Source organism: Macaca fascicularis, chromosome 7 (genome assembly GCF_037993035.2).
Source record: "Macaca fascicularis isolate 582-1 chromosome 7, T2T-MFA8v1.1".
In the NCBI taxonomy this organism is placed as follows: Eukaryota; Metazoa; Chordata; class Mammalia; order Primates; family Cercopithecidae; genus Macaca; species Macaca fascicularis.
Genome location: NC_088381.1, coordinates 40,585,762 through 40,591,783, shown reverse-complemented (window position 1 = coordinate 40,591,783; position 6,022 = coordinate 40,585,762).

Here is a 6,022-nt window from a genome sequence, read left to right as displayed (position 1 = left end):
CTTTATTTGTACTTCATTTGGTTTGTTTTAGGGGTTAATGGTTATGTGACGTATAGTAGCCTCGAACATGGCCCCCATGATCCTCGCTTGCTGGTATTCATGCCCTTGTATAGTTTCCTTCCATATTGAATTAGAGCTGATGGATGTACTAATACAGAATAACAGAAATGACAGTGGGTGACTTCTGAGGCTAGATCATAAAAGGTATTGCTGTTTTCACCTTAGTCTCTTGGATTGCTCATTCTGTGGGAATCCAGCTACTATGTCACGAGAACTCAAGCCGCCCTGTGGAGAGTTCCACGTGGAGTGCAACTGAAGTCTCCCAGCAACAACCAGCGCCAGTTTGCAAACCATGTGAGTGAACTCCTGAGCCAGAACTGCCTAGCTCCCAAAGTCTGGACCTAAGCACTGTGTTGGGTGCCAAGGACACAAAGATAAATCAGCCATTGTCTGTCCTGGAGTTCATACTTATCAACCTGTACCTTCAGCTTCTCTCTGCTCTAGGCAGTAAGTGATTCAGGCTCAGTCTTATCTAGTGCCTGAGCTAGCCCTGGCCAAGTAGAAGCAGAAGCCAGGCAGCAGGTCCAAAGACAAAACCATGCCTTAGGGACTGTCTGGTGAGGACGCTACTGACATGCAACTCCAAGTGGATTATTGCTACAGGAGTCACCTGAGCTGCTGGTCCTGCTGCTCCTGGAAGCTAGATGTGACTTCTGTTGTCTCTGCTACTGCCAGAATGATTTCTCATTTTTGTGTGACTCACTCCAGCTTCCTAGTCCTGGGTGAGATCTCTAGTCGGTTGATCTCAAGTCACATGTCCATGTCCTGGCTGCCAAGGAGGTAGGAGAAAAGAAAATCTGACCTTTGGTGTGGAGAGGTGGACTCTGTCCCCCCAGAAAGACTCACATGGTGGGAATTCTATAGTAGAGTGACAGGGATCAAAAAACTAATGTCTATTGCATTAATAGTCCATCTTTGGCAAGGGTTAGGAAATGTTTTTGGAAAAGGGCCACATAGGCACTATTTTAGACTTTTTAAGCCATATGCTCTGTTGTAACTATTCAACTCTGCTCTTGTAGCACAAAAGCAGCCGATAGTCTATGAACAAATAAGCGTGATTGCACTCCAAGAAAACTTTATGGACACAAATTTGAATTTCATATAATTTTCCTGTGCCATGAATTACTATTTTCCTTTTGATTTTTTCAACCGTTTAAAAATATAAAAACAATATTAGCTTGTGAGTTGTACAAAATTCCAACATTGGGCTGGATTTGGCCTGTGTGCCATTAGCAAACTCCTGATTTACAAGAATGATTATCCTTTCTGGAAAGTCAGACCAATTGGAAAATCACATAAAAGATGTGGAATGGGCCCTGTCCATAGGGGGAAAAAGGCACTCACATGAAACTCTGCATGTGACTCCAGGACATTCACAGACTGCTAAGGAGCCAGTGGATCCGGGTTAATAACTCTGCTTTACAAGTAATGCTAGCTGGTCACTGGGCTTCCCCCTCCTTTAATAACCCCTCAGAGCCCTGCGGGTTCACAGCTTTGGCTGGGAGTGTAGGAGCAGAAAGGTGTGATACCTTTCCTCACCCATCATAAAGGTCATGACCAACACCCCCGTGACAAAAGACAGGATAACAAGAGAAAAGCATAACAAATGTAGTCAATCCAAGTTTTATGTGACACAGCAGGCTTCAGATAGGAAGAATCCAAAGACCCAGGGAAAACTGCCTTGTTTTTCTGCTTACGTTTGATGAAGAGTGGACAATTGTGTAGAAATGTGATTGGACAAAAAGAGTGCGATCTAATGGTAATGGACTAAGTGGAGAAACCCAGCAAGGCCTGTCTCTTCAGATTCTTCTTGGCCTTTCTGTGTAGCATTCCTCTCTCCTGGGTATGGAGCAGTCTTACGACCGACCCATTGTTAGATAAGGTAGGTCAGAGAATTTCTTTATGGCCAGCTCATGCACAGAAGGGCGGGGGAAATTTAGAGTAATATTTCTAGGTTTTATGACTTGCTTTTTGTTGTTATTGTTGTCATTGTTTTTGTTTTTGAGACGGTCTTGCTCTGTTGCCCAGGCTGGAGTGCAGTGGCACAATCACGGCTCACTGCAGCCCCAACCTTTCAGGCTCAAGTGATCCTCCCACCCCAACTTCCCAAGTAGCTGGGATCACAGGTGCATGCCACCATGCCCAGCTAATTTTTTTTTTTTTTTTTTTTGTATTTTTTTGTAGGGATGGGATTCTCCCATGTTTCCCAGATTGGCATGGCTTGCTTTGGAAAGAGGTTCTGGTTTCTGTTACCTCCCTTGAGGAAGGGAGATTCTGTTTTCTGTGACTCCCTTTGGAGGAGGAAGGGGCAGGAGACAGGAGGGCAGGATATGGTGAGAGAGTCTTTGCTTTTGATGCTGCTTCTGAGGCTTTCTATTCTCCTTTAATTCATGGCACGCCAAGGAGCCATATTTTGGATTATTGCTTTCTGAGCCCCAGTAGGAGCCAATACCTTCTTGTTTTTGTTTTTGAGACAGGGTCTCTCTCTGTCACCCTTGCTGGAGTGCAAAGGCACCACTGCAGCCTCAAACTACTGGGCTCAAGCAATTGTCCCACCTCAGCCTCCCAAGAAGCTGGGACTACAGATGAGAGCTACTAGGCTCAGCTAATTATTTATCAACTACTTTCTTTTTTTTTTTTTGAGACGGAGTCTGGCTCTGTTGCCCAGGCTGGAGTGCAGTGGCTGGATCTCAGCTCACTGCAAGCCCCGCCTCCCGGGTTCACGCCATTCTCCTGCCTCAGCCTCCCAAGTAGCTGGGAGTACAGGTGCCCGCCACCTCGCCCAGCTAATTTTTTTTTGTATTTTAGTAGAGACGGGGTGTCACCGTGTTAGCCAGGATGGTCTCGATCTCCTGACCTCGTGATCCGCCCGTCTCGGCCTCCCAAAGTGCTGGGATTACAGGCTTGAGCCACCGCGCCCGGCCTTATCAACTACTTTCTTAGACCATTACAAATAAGAAGCTTATGGCTGGGCCTGGTGGCTTAGGCTGGGTACGGCGGCTCATGCCTGTAATCCAAGCACTTTGGGAGGCCAAGGTGGGTGGATCACAAGGTCAGGAGTTCAAGACCAGCCTGGCCAAGATGGTGAAACCCCCATCTCTACTAAAAATACAAAAATTAGCTGAGCATGGTGGCACATACCTGTAATCCCAGCTACTCGGGAGGCTGAGGCAGAGAATTGCTTAAACCTAGGGTGTGGCAGTTGCAGTGAGCCAAGATTGTGTCACTGCACTCCAGTCTTGGCGACAGAGCGAGACGCCATCTCAGAAAAAAAAAAAAAAAAAAAAAAAGCAGCTTTCTCAGCTCCACCATGAAGCAACTGCTACCAAAACTGTAGATGGGTCCAGCAGGACACAATTAACTATAGTTAGTGGGGGACAGTTTACTAGGAAGGGGCAGGATTGCTATAAAAGTCTCATTGCACTCGTATCCCAGGTGGTTTTCCACATATGTGTTAATACCATGGTAGAAAACAAGCCAGTGAACTGTTGGGGTTCATACTCATTACTGATGCACCACTACTGTTAATACTTTTTTTTTTGAGACACAGTCTCACTCTGTCACCGGGGCTGGAGTGCAGTGACACGATCATGGCTGTATCTCCCAGGCTCAAGCTATCCACCCACCCTAACCTCCCGGGTAGCTGGGACTACAGATGCACACCACTAAAGCTAGCTAATTTTTAAATTTCTTGTAGAGATGAGGTCTCACTATATTGCCTAGGGGGTCTCAAACTCCTGGGCTCAAGTGATCCTCCCACTTCGGTCTCCCAAAGTGCTGGGATTAAAGGCATGAGTCACTGCGCTCAGCCACATTATTTCTGATATCTTTTTGTATATATGAAATACAAATAAAGATTTTTCCAAAAAACTCCATTGGATTTAGCCTGAACTGGTGGTTGTCCATGACTCAGGTTAGACTGCCTATAGGGCATGGGTGAACCCAATTCTGGTGTGGACTTATTTGGGGCAGATGTACTGGATGTGGAGAGGATGCTGCTGTATGGGCGGTGAGGTTCTCTCCAAGTGCTGTTAGCAGCACACAGACTCTGGATCCTCTTCACAAAGGCTGCGGTCAAGAGCACAGAAACTGGTGCCAAAATGCCATCTTGTTCTAATCCAATACTCAGTCACTTAGTAGCTGTGTGACTTTGGGCAAGTTACTTAGCCTCTCTGTATTTTAGTTCCCTCATTTGTAAAATGGGGATGATAAAATTAACCTATTTCATGGGGCCCTTATGATAACTAAAAAGGAATGCTTGTAAAGTGCTGAGCACAATGCCTGGAACCTAGTAAATGCTTTATTAGGGTTTGTTAAAAATAGAGAAGGCCAGATGCAGTGACTCACACCTGTAATCCCAACGTTTGGGAGGCCAAGGTGGGCGGATGGCTTGAGCTCAAGAGTTTGAGACCAGCCTAGGCAACATAGCAGGACCCTGTCTCTACAAAAAATCAAAAAATTAGCACGGCGTGGTGGTGCACGCCTGTAGTTCCAGCTGCTTGGGGGGCTGAGATGGGAGCATCGCTTAAAGCCAGGATATTGAGGCGCGGTAAACTCTGATCGCGCCACTGCACTCCCCGTCCTGGGTGACAGAGCGAGGCCCCCGACTTCCGGGGTAGGAAAGAATAGAGGAAAGGGCTGCTTGGTGCTAAATTAACTTGGAGAGTTTTTCCTCTGGGGTTGGTGCGATGACCTGGGAGAACACCAGATGGCAGCAAAGCATTATTTTCTGGTGATAGAGCATACCCACTTTGCATCAGCTGCCCTGGGTTTTCCCAAAGACCCTGAGGGCACACTCACTTCCGCTCTAACCAGGCTCTGCTAAATGGTACCAGACTACCACGGACTCATTGCAGCCTGCACCTTTGTTCTGACCGGGGTGATTATCACTGAAGACTTTTTTTTTTTTTTTTTTTTTTTGAGAGGGAGTCTTGCTCTGTCACCCTGGCTGGAGTGCAGTGGCATAATCTCAGCTCACTGCAACCTTCACCTCCCAGGTTCAACTGATTCTCCTGCCTTAGCCTCCTGAGTAGCTGGGATCACAGGTGCACGCCATCATGCTCGGCTAATTTTTTTTTTTTTTTTTTGAGAGGGAGTCTCGCTCTGTCGCCCAGGCTGGAGTGCGGTGGCGCAATCTCGACTCACTGCAAGCTCTGCCGCCTCCCAGGTTCACGTCATTCTCCTGCCTCAGCCTCCCTAGAAGCTGGGACCACAGGCGCCCGCCACCACGTCCGGCTAATTTTTTTGTATTTTTACTGGAGACGGGGTTTCACCATGTTCGCCAGGATGGTCTTGATCTCCCAACCTCGTGATCTGCCCGCCTCAGCCTCCCAAAGTGCTGGGATTACAGGCATAAGCCACCACGCCCGGCCAATTTTTTGTGTTTTTAACAGAGACGGGGTTTCACCATGTTAGCCAGGATGGTCTTGATCTCCTGACCTAGTGATCCGCCTGCCTCAGCCTCCCAAAGTCCTAGGATTATAGGCGTGAGCCTCCACGTGTGGCCAATCATTGATGACTTTCTTAGATGTGGAACTACTTTGCCAAAGATTGTGAATGATTTTGAGGCTTTGATACATATTGTTGAATTGGCCTCTGGAGAAATTGTACCGATTGATACCCAACCAAGAGTTGGATAGGTGTTCCTGCCCTACACTAATATTGGGTATTATTATTTAAACAAAATTGCCCAAGGTGGAGGATTTTAAAAAGGTTTTTCGTTAGCATCTATTTGTAAGGTTAAACATGTAGAAATTTTTTTGAGATAAGAGTCTTGCTCTGTCATCCAGGCTGGAGTACAGTGGTGCTTTCATACTCACTATAGCCTCAGACTCCTAGGCTCAAGCCATCCTCCAGCCTCAGCCTCCCAAAGCGCTGGGATAACGTGTGTGAGCCACTGTGCCTGGCCTCTACTGGAATGTTCATGTTTTAAAAAGCTAATTATACAATACAAATATTAGCA